At 42.1% G+C, this 10,067-nt stretch overlaps 1 long non-coding RNA gene across 1 annotated transcript; it reads left to right on the forward strand.

The window, feature by feature from the left end:
• Positions 1 to 711: 711 nt before the first annotated feature.
• LOC134471396 (uncharacterized) lies at positions 712 to 8,770 on the forward strand. The gene is made up of 3 exons (XR_010040855.1): positions 712 to 798; positions 3,391 to 3,529; positions 4,482 to 8,770. It is a non-coding gene; the product is annotated as an uncharacterized LOC134471396 (long non-coding RNA).
• The last annotated feature ends 1,297 nt before the right edge of the window (positions 8,771 to 10,067 follow it).

Raw genomic sequence — 10,067 nt, forward strand, 5'->3', positions numbered from 1 at the left:
CTTCAGAATTGCCCTGACTTAAGACAAAGTGGTTAGGTTTTTTTTTTATTATCTCGATTTAGTCAATGTTGGAAGACAGGCCTTGTGGGCCTTGGGAGGTACTAGGGCATTGCTGCAGCTGAAAACTTGTCTGAGACGACAGACAGCTGTAGGCTTTGCCTTCAGCGGGACCAGGCATAAATAAGGACATGATCACTGGAGAGGGAGGGATCCTGTAGCATAGCAGATGGCCATGGGATAGAGGACCTCAGTGGGTTGTTTGCAGCAAAGAAACAAACATCGTTATGAGACAGATGTGAGGAAAGGGAAGGAGAAAGTCCTCCATCAGGGAGGATGCCTGCAGGGCTGCTGTAAGAGTGAGCACATGATGGAAAGGTAGACACAGAAAGGGTGGGGGAGTTCAGGGGCTGATCTGCAATGGGGATTGACAGGATGAACCTCTGAAAAGTGGGTGGGAACCATGGAGCTGCCAGAGCTGGGCTTCCAACTCATTTCTCCCATGCATGTTTCAGTCTAATTTTCTAGAAGAGAAAATTCTCCCAGGTGTGGTAGAACCAGCAACTACAATACCCAGAGCATATTTCCTTTTTCTTTTAAGTTCTTGCTTTTCTGGATTAACTCTTGAGATAATTTTGTGTAATTATAGAGAGACAGAAAATAAATTCAAAATTTGGCTCCCATTAATTCTAATATTTGACTCTGCTTTGCTTTAGTAGCTTCTACCCTGAGAGAAAAGCAGAGATCATCTCAGATAGAGACTGTTGTAGAGATGTCGAAGTATCATGCTGTGAAAATCTGGTAAGTACTGAGCATGGTGCTGAGTGTTCCTCCAGATACCTTCCACCCTGTCCAGCCTGGTGGCATCCTTTTTAATATTGTGCCAATCACGAGAAAGGTAAATCCCATGTTGCCCACGTTACAGACGAGGAGGTGGGGTTCAGGAGGTTTATATGAGAAGATGTCTCATGAAAAGGAGGGTGAAGTGAAATATTGCAGACATGGTGGCAAACTGACCCCTGTGTGCCACAATCTGTTATCCCCAAAAGCTCTAAGAAGTTTGTCATCGCTACTCTAGGCTTCTATTGGACCCAATTTTGAAAAAAGAATCTTGTGAGAGAATTATGTTTTCTCAGTTTCCATGTGTGAAACAATAATATATATATATATATATATATTTTTTTTAAAGTTTCTAGTTTTAAGGTAAAGTAAATGCATGAAACATTCATCTTCCTGCTCAGACTTAGCATGCTAAAATCTGCCCAGAGCAAAATTTCATGGCTGAGAGCCCCAGAAAATAACACTCTAAAGTTTGAAGCTCTGCACCAGACTTCAGCTTTCAGCCCTATTTAAAGGAGAGTCTGAAGTCTACCATAAAGTGGGATTTGGGTTGATGAAGTCTTTGTTGAAGGAAAAATGAAGGCAGGCACAGCAAGATTTGTATTTCTTTGTATGAGTAATTTTCCGCCGAGGGAAAGCTACAAAGGATTTGTGACAGAGAATATAACAGGAATGCAAATTGTCCTGTATCCCTCGATGCTGTATGAAGAGGGGCTTTGATGAGGACGTGTTGTACCAATAGCAAGGAGCCCATCTTGAGAGTCACGGTCTACTGGGGACACTTCCAGTCAAGTCCAAGGGCAGAGACCTACACCTCTAGCCACTAGATATCTCAAACTAAGGACCTCTGGTTTACGGACTTTTGTGGTTTTAAATACGAATGTCTAGTATTGGAAATATAGCAGCTTCTAAGAGAAAAAGGGTTGAGGCAAAATGGTCTCAAGTTCAAGTCCAGCGTGGATGAATTAGTGATTTAGTGAGATCTTGTCTGATATTAAACACATAAAAAGGACTCAGGATCTACTTTAGGGAGAAGGTCCAAGGTTCAATCTCAAACTCAAACAGACAAACAAGCAATAAAAGAATATAGCAGTGAATTTATAAAGTTAAACATATATCAGAGAGTCTGCTGCAACTCATAGACACACATAAAATATGTATGTATACCTAACGTGTGTTTATATATATATTCTCACATTTACATTATACATTATATACATGAAATGAAGCTTAAGTACAAGAAATCAGTAATTTATACTAAAACAATTCAGAATTATGTTTATGATCTTTCACATTCTAGTCAATGATACCATTCTTGTTAAGAAGGGCTATAGATACATGGGAAATAGATACCTTTGGTTCAATTACATTTGTGAGAGGCCTCTGAAAACCCAGAGCCTGGATCATCAGGCACCTCACAGGCTCACAATGGCTCTTGCTGCTGAAGCTCTAGAAGGTTAACAGCACTTCTAGAGAAAGATTTTCAGGAAAGATAAAGCTGGAATTGGGTGGTGAGTACAGAACAAGCATGGTGACATGTCACACATTCCACACCAAGGAGAGTTCTGAAACCACACAGTCAAGTTTATCCACTTAACAGACAATAGACTGGGAAATTCTCACTTAATGCAAAGCAGTAACAGCTCATGCCTCCTCTTGAATTTCTGCAAAGCAGAACTGCACAAGAGAAGGGTCATTCAATTGGCTTTCAATTGATTTACGTCTCTCTTTTATATGGTCATTAATTCTCCCAGATTTGCTGAAGGCCACTGAAGGCAAAAGATAGAGACCAATGGGACAAGGGAGCAGAAAGCCAGATAGCACAGAACAAATACAGAGTGTGTTCACCGGAGCACATGACCTCGCCCCTGGCAGTGCTGATGGGATTTTATTTATCTGCTGCTGCTGCACTGAGGCAATACTTTCTTGTTCACATTCCTTGCTCTGGCTCCTCCTTCAAGTAGGAAACAGAATTGGAATTTGGAACAGGATGTCATAGTTCCATATTTTGTCTTCCCTAAGAATCAGAAAAATCTTGATCTGTCAAGTTTGTTTGGACAGGATTTTAGAAGATTTGCTTCAAATCAGCAGGCTCAAAGGAATTGTGGCTTTACTTCTGGGGAGGATTGTTTTGTGCATGCAGGGGAGACCATTGTTTCTTCCTGTGTCTCTCCAGGCCCAGTTACCCCAGTTAAACTCATACTGGGCTTGCGAATGGGGAAACCAGATGATTGTGTGGTTCAGTTGTGAACTTCACTTAGTAAATTTTAGTAAAATTTTCCACATGGGTGCATTTATTTACCCTTCCTTGCTTTCACATAACAAAAGAAGCTAGAACCTAGTTTCTATTGGTGAGGGCTTGACTAAGTGGTTATTTTTCCAACATTTACTTCCTACCTCATTCCTACAAATTAAGCACTATTGATTCATTTGAGGATTGAAAAAGGAAGCACAGGGATATCAATGGAACAGACAAAGTTTAGGAGATTGAGGGTAGCAGATCCAAGACTTTATACCAGTCTTCCTAAGCATTTACTGTTTTTCACTGCACAGGACACACCGAGAGCCTCTCCTCTGCTCCATGCTAGTCCAACTGAGTTCTGCTGTAGCACCGCATCAAGTTCCATTTCAGGCATGTTGGGAATAAAGAGAGAACAGCCCTGCAGTGGGTTCAACACCCACTGTCCTGCAGGTAAGAATTTGGGAACCAATGACTCTAATATCGGGTGGGATAAATATCTTAGTTACTTTTCTCATTGCTAAATACCTGACACCTAAAGTTAAAAGAGAAGATGTTTATTTGGCTTACAGTTCCTAGAGGTTTTTCAGTTCATAGTTGGCTGACTCCATGGCAGAGGGGCACATGGCAGGGGGTGTCGCAGAGGAGAAACAGCGCACTGTACACAGAAGACAGCAAAAGCAGTAAGGGCTGACCACAGCTCTTTCTATTGCTTATATTTTATCCAGGCTATGTAGGGTGGGTAGCGCTCACACACTTAATCCTTGTGCCCTTGACACTAGCATTGCACCATGAATCACTCCCAGTGTCTCGTCTCACACTCTAGATCTAGCCACCTCTCAAAAAGCCCCACCTATGACTTTGAGGTTTTTGGAGGACATCTGGACACAAGCTATGACAATAAGTTTCCTAAAATGAGTCACTTTCTAGGATGTCGAGAGAGACTGGTTTTGAAAAAAGAGATTGATTTTGACTGAACAAGTTAGAAGACCTCATGTTAGAAATGGGGAAGTAGCTTGAAGGAAAAACTATGCAGAGTAATTTTTAAAAATGCCTTTTATGGCCAGCCAGAAGGGCTGCTGAACTCAATATGGGACCAAGTGGATTTACTTTGAGGTTCCAAACTCAGCCTGCCCCTCGGTGTGGGATCCTCAGCCTGCTCTTCGTGTTCCTTTCTTGGTCTCAGAGTCCAGAGGCTGCAACACTGACAACTCCAGGAGGGCAGGAGGATGTGTCTAGGGAGCGGTATGACTGGGGAGGGGATGGGAAGCCTGTCCCCGGCTGAGGGAACAGTGTGTGCTGAAGTCTTGAGGCTCAAACAGGAGGGGATGCTTGAAGATATTGTCATGGCTAATGTGTAGAGGAAAGAAAAACAGTAATTGTGGTTACTACCCTTATTTTACAGATGGAAATACAAACCCAGAACGAGAAGTGGCTCATTAACTTTGCCATCATAGAGTGGACAGGCAGTACCTAGAAGCTTTTATTAATTCCGAAACCATCATGCTGACCTCCTCCCTTTACGCCAAGTGTGGTTTGGAAGAAACCACGAGAGGGTTTGGTTACCTCTGAGCTTCAGAGGGAAGGGAGCTTTTTGGTGTGTGTTTTTCCCAGCATCCAAAAAGACATTCAAATTGCGTAACCAGAGGCAAACTGTGCTGTCTGCAGTCGCTGAATCTACTCACAGCTAATGCATGACACTGTGTTCAGGTGCCTCCTGAACTCTGTGACCCTCACATTTTTGTTTACAGTGTCTTTTCTACTTTTTTTCATTTTTTCTCATTTAGTGCCCCAGCACTTTTTAAGAATTATGAAGAACAAAACTGATATTAGAAAAAACATGGACTGATGGCTGTGTGTTGCATGCGCATGTACACACACACACACACACACACACACACACACACACACACACACAATCACTTGTGTCCCTTCATATATCATTACTTCACCCTGTGACTAGGAAGATTTCCCTCTTGCTGCTCACCTAATCTCATTAAGCCAATGATATTTATCAGCACTTAACAGAGTTCCCAAAGGGCAAGGCCACAGAGCTTTGGACCCTTGCTCCCCTCTCCAGCCATGCACATGTCTTTGACCTGTGCTTGGTCCCTCTTCCATTCTGGGTATTCTCTTGGTATCTCCCCTCCTCACTCCTTGATTTCTGTTTTGCATGCTCGTCAGTCCTCAAGGCTTCAGGAAGCAGGTAACTGTGGGAAGAGCAGCGGTCAGGGGGCCAGCAGTCCTGCCCACATAGCTTACTTGCTCTGCAACCTTGGATAAGTCACCTACTCTTTCTAAACTGTGGGTTTCTCTTTGGGAAAGCAATGGTTGCTTGGGTTTCTATAAGGCCAAAGGAGTCCAGCGTCTGAATGCCTGCTGCAGGGATGATAGCAGCAGTGATTAATGAAGTCTCCGAGTCTCACTGCTGCTGCCTAAATTCAAGGTGTGGGATCAGCTGCTCTCTGGTGCTTTCCAGGCCACAGGCCTGACTCTTGGCTGTTCTCCACTGCTTGGCTCTCCGTTGTCATCTTCTGCCTCTGACTGCATCTCCAGCCCCTTCTTTATGCGCAGGGTGAGCTCAGGACACTGTGAGGACCTCTCTCCCAGGCACTGTCAGTGATTTCCCAGCAGCACGACCAGAAAGATGCATGGTGAGAGGGAAAGAAGGAAAGAGGGAAAGAGGAGGGATTCTGAGACTGAAAGTGCTAAAGCCCCAAGGAAGAATGTGTCTTTCCCATCACCACGCTGGGGAAAGAGGTGGCCTTTCAGGGGTCCAGCAGAACAGAATAGCCCTTAGGGGACCTTGGGGGTGTTGGACTCCCTGTGTGCTCCCAGATCTCTGCTGTGTCACACCGCACTGTTTTCAGCTTTGGAGTCAGTTTCTATTAGCATCACTGAGGATTCCTTTGGGTCTCCCTGTGATCACACGCAGAAATGAGCATTTCATAGGAAGCGGGCACTGTGAGAGGAGAGGGATGAGCTTCAGAGTCTGGGACCAGAGTTCCTTCCAGGTTCTGTGCTGCCACTTACCTGCTGAGTGGGCTCTGGCAGGTGACTCAGTCCTCTTTCTCTTGCAATCCCCTTTCTCCTGACATACATATTGGAGAATAGAGTAGATATTTCTTAGGATTGCTTATAAGGTTATATTATGTATGTCAGTTTCAACATGTGTTCACCTTTATCATGCAAGACAGAGGCAGAGGTTCTGCATACGTTAATAGAATGTAGAGTGTACCCCCCAAACACTGAGCAAACAAGAGAAAGAGCTGTGATGTGATGGGTAGACATTGTTAACCTTTTTTTTTTTTTTTTCTTTTTTTCTTTTTTGGTACTGGGAACTGAACTCAAGGTCTTGTGCTTGCCAGGCAGGTATTGTGCTGCTGAGGATCCCTGGCCCTAAAATGTTAGTGCTTGTGACACTAGGTTCCCAGATCATTTACACTCCTTTTTCTTTTTTTTTTTTTTTGTACCAGGGATCGAACTCACGACTTTGTGCTTGCCAGGCAGGTGATTATGCTGCTGAGCTAAATCCCCAGCCTGACACCAATACATTATTTGAAATTCTACCTCTATCCCTGGCTGCTACCTTAGAGAAATTTCTTAGCACCTCTGGATCTTTTTGTCTAACCACGAAGTGTTTATAATAATACTGGCAATAGTGAAACTTACCTGGGTAAATTTATGCAGAGTAGAGCTTGGCCTATGGGATTTACTGTAGGTAATACCAATTTGTATGGGTCTCATATAGCAAGAAGATAAAGATCATGATTTCTGAGTTTATCATTCTCAATGATGTCAAGAGAGTAGGTTGGCTGTGTGAAATCTCAGGGATCTGTCTTTCTGATTAAACAACAGCTGGTGCCACAGCTCCAACCAGAAGGCTTCACACAACAGAACCTGGAACAGAGGAACATGAGTGCAGCCCAAGAGCTTTCCCTCAGTCAGATGTTTCTCTTTATCCCCAGAAACCCTGAACTCCTCCTTGCTTCTAATTGGCCAGAACTGTGTCACTGGTAAATTGGATGAAATTCTGTAACATAGACCAGTCATGACTGGTACTCTTATGATTGGACAAATTGCTTCTGAAACCGAATTAAAATACTATTAGTAAGGAAAAGGGGAAATGCTTGCTTAATAGGCAGCAAACAACAATGGATACATCCTTATTTTAGAAATAATGACGCAGGACTCTGTTAAAGTGACTTAGCCAGGGTCACATGAACCGGAGGTGTGTCTGGCTGTGGAATGCAGCCCAGATTCTCTGGCCCCAGGTGCTTTATTCTTTGCCATGTTTTACTTCTTTACTGAACATAAAGAATCATCATACTATAGTGTATCATTCTGGAACGAAGGCATGAGAGGATTCCTGTGTTAAAGGCTAAATGTGATGTTTTAGAAAGGAAATAGAAATCTGAGACTAGAATCAAATGTGGAGTTACTAGACAGTTCCTTCAAATAGGACCTGTTCCTTCAGACAGGTCCTAGCTCCATTTGTCCATCCATCTATTCAACCATTCATCAACCATCCTTTTGTGCACCCATCCATCTCTTGCCTACCCTTTCCTTACTTGTATTCATTATTACCTATTCTACATCCTTTTATATATACCTTTTTTCATACATCAATCTAGCATCTATCTAGGATTCATTGACCTATCTATCAATCTACTTATCTATTTTACCCATTTACCCATCTGTACATTATATACCAGCATATCCATCTATATACATGTTCATCTACCTATTTTCTACCCATATATACTCTATTCACCTCCTTCCCTTCCATTTTTCCTCATTCCCTCCTTTTCCTTCCTTCCTTTTTCTTTTTTTTAAATACTTATCTGCTTGGTTACTTACCCTGACACATTATCTGCCTCCCAGTGCTAGGTGTTAGGTAAGGTAACAGTGAAAAGGTCTACTATTTGGCTTTACAAAGATCACATTCCATTAAAAGAGCAGGCAAGCCCATTGCATTCAACCTGATGTTCACTGGGGCTCATAGAGTATATATCCAATACTCAGGTCTTAGGTGGCCTTCATGGTTGGAAAGACAAGAGCTGATTAGTGTGGCTCTGTCATCAGCCAGAAGGGTCATTCAGGTGGCTCGTGCCACATGGCCTAAGGCCCAAGTCCTGATACAGTTGTCCTGTCACCCAGCACAATGTCTTTGCAATAAGTAAAACCTCTTCCAGTTATTCAAGTGCTTTAAGACACCAAGTACATTTGGCAAAGCATTCTCCCTTGAATATTTAAAATCATGTTTTATTTAAGGTAAATGACTTCCATAAATTTTTGACCCATTTGAGCTTTATATCACTGTAATATTCTTTAAGAGCCAATTCATGTCCAATAGGGCTTTTCACCTTGTTTAATGACTTTTTAAAATTCTCTTTGCTTGCGATCAAAACTGTATAAGCCAGTTTGAATGCCAGAGGGTTCAAGTTCAGTTCAGAGTCCTCAAATCGTGAATTCTGAGAGAATTTCAAGTTATTAAAATAGGTTCTACTTATCGGTATTCAGCACTGCCTCCCCAGTGATTTGCCCTGTGTAGACTCATTGTGGATGTCAGCTGAAGTCTGAAGGATTGGACTTTCCTTTATCCATACAGAGGAACTGGGCTTGTGTTACTATTTCTGAACAACAGAGAAAGAATAATAAAAAAGCAGCCATGATGGTCTTTGTTTTACTACACGTTGACTGATCTTATCTTTTTTATATCTGTGTAAGTTTTCAGCAGTAAGTATGATGACCAAGTTACTAATGAAGAAAATCAGTCTCAGAGAGGTGGAAACGTCACATAGCTAGAAAATGGCAGAACTCTGAACTCATTTCTTTCCATCTCTCCTTGCTCTGTAAACTTTCTTGTTATGCCCAGGGTCCTCTCCTGGGAAGTGTGTGAAGTACTTGGCATGAGCACATTACCTCCTTTAGTCCTTTCTGTGACTTCCCCTTTACAGTTTAGGAATTGAAACTCCTGGTGTACAAATAAAATGTCCCAAGTCACACAACACAGTAGACAGGATTGAATCCTGATCTTGCTACTGTCTTTGTTTTCGGAACCTGATATAATAAACTGCTTATGCTTGATTTCTTAAAACAACATAATTTATTTCTCTCTCCTTTCTCTGGTCTGGTCTGAGATCAAGATGTGACCAGGGCTGGAGAGCTAGGGAACAATTTGTTCTTTACCTGTTCCTATCTATAGAGGCTGCTGGCACTCCTTGCTATGGCTACTTTTTTCTCTGCTCCACCTTTATACTTCCCCTCTGTGAACCCCTGCCAGGAAGACCAGATATTTGATTTGGGGCCACTAGAATAATCTAAGAAATCTCATCTCAAGGTTTATAAATGACATGATTTTCGAGAAATCAGTGGAACTTAATGCCATAGTGCTAAGCACTTCAGACAAACAAACGAACAAAGAAAGAAAGTGGGTTTCCTATATACGCCTGTATGGAAAAAACAAAAAATATGAGAAGAGGAGGCAACAAGAAAGGGTCCTCAGTCTCCAATCCTGAGAACATTGATTCAGGAAAGGTAAATGCAAAGGAGAATGAGGACAGCAAACGTGCAATATCAGACACGGCACCAATGGACATAAAGCAATATCTTCTAGATCTCATAGACGAGTTCAAAAGTGAAGTATTTAACTAAGTAAAGCAAGATACAAATAGAATAATTAAAGAAATGCTAAGCATCTCCCAAGAAAAAAACAAATGGAAGAATGGAACAAAAAAAAAAGGGGGGGGGAGTTGTTTGATGGAGAAAATATAGAAAACAGAATACATGAAGCAGTTTCAAAGAGATTACCAGGAAATTAAAAACTCCATTGAAAGCTGGCAAAACTGCTTGACAGAAACTAAGGATAGATTATCCAAACTGGAGGACAGGTTTGCAATGTGGGAACATGAAAGGAAAAATTTCTTAAAAATAACAAGGACACAAGCAGTAACAATACAAAGGCTGGAAGACAACAAGAGGATCTATA

Source organism: Cavia porcellus, unplaced genomic scaffold (assembly GCF_034190915.1).
Source record: "Cavia porcellus strain 051 isolate PalLab524CR breed Dunkin Hartley unplaced genomic scaffold, mCavPor4.1 scaffold_18, whole genome shotgun sequence".
In the NCBI taxonomy this organism is placed as follows: domain Eukaryota; kingdom Metazoa; phylum Chordata; class Mammalia; order Rodentia; family Caviidae; genus Cavia; species Cavia porcellus.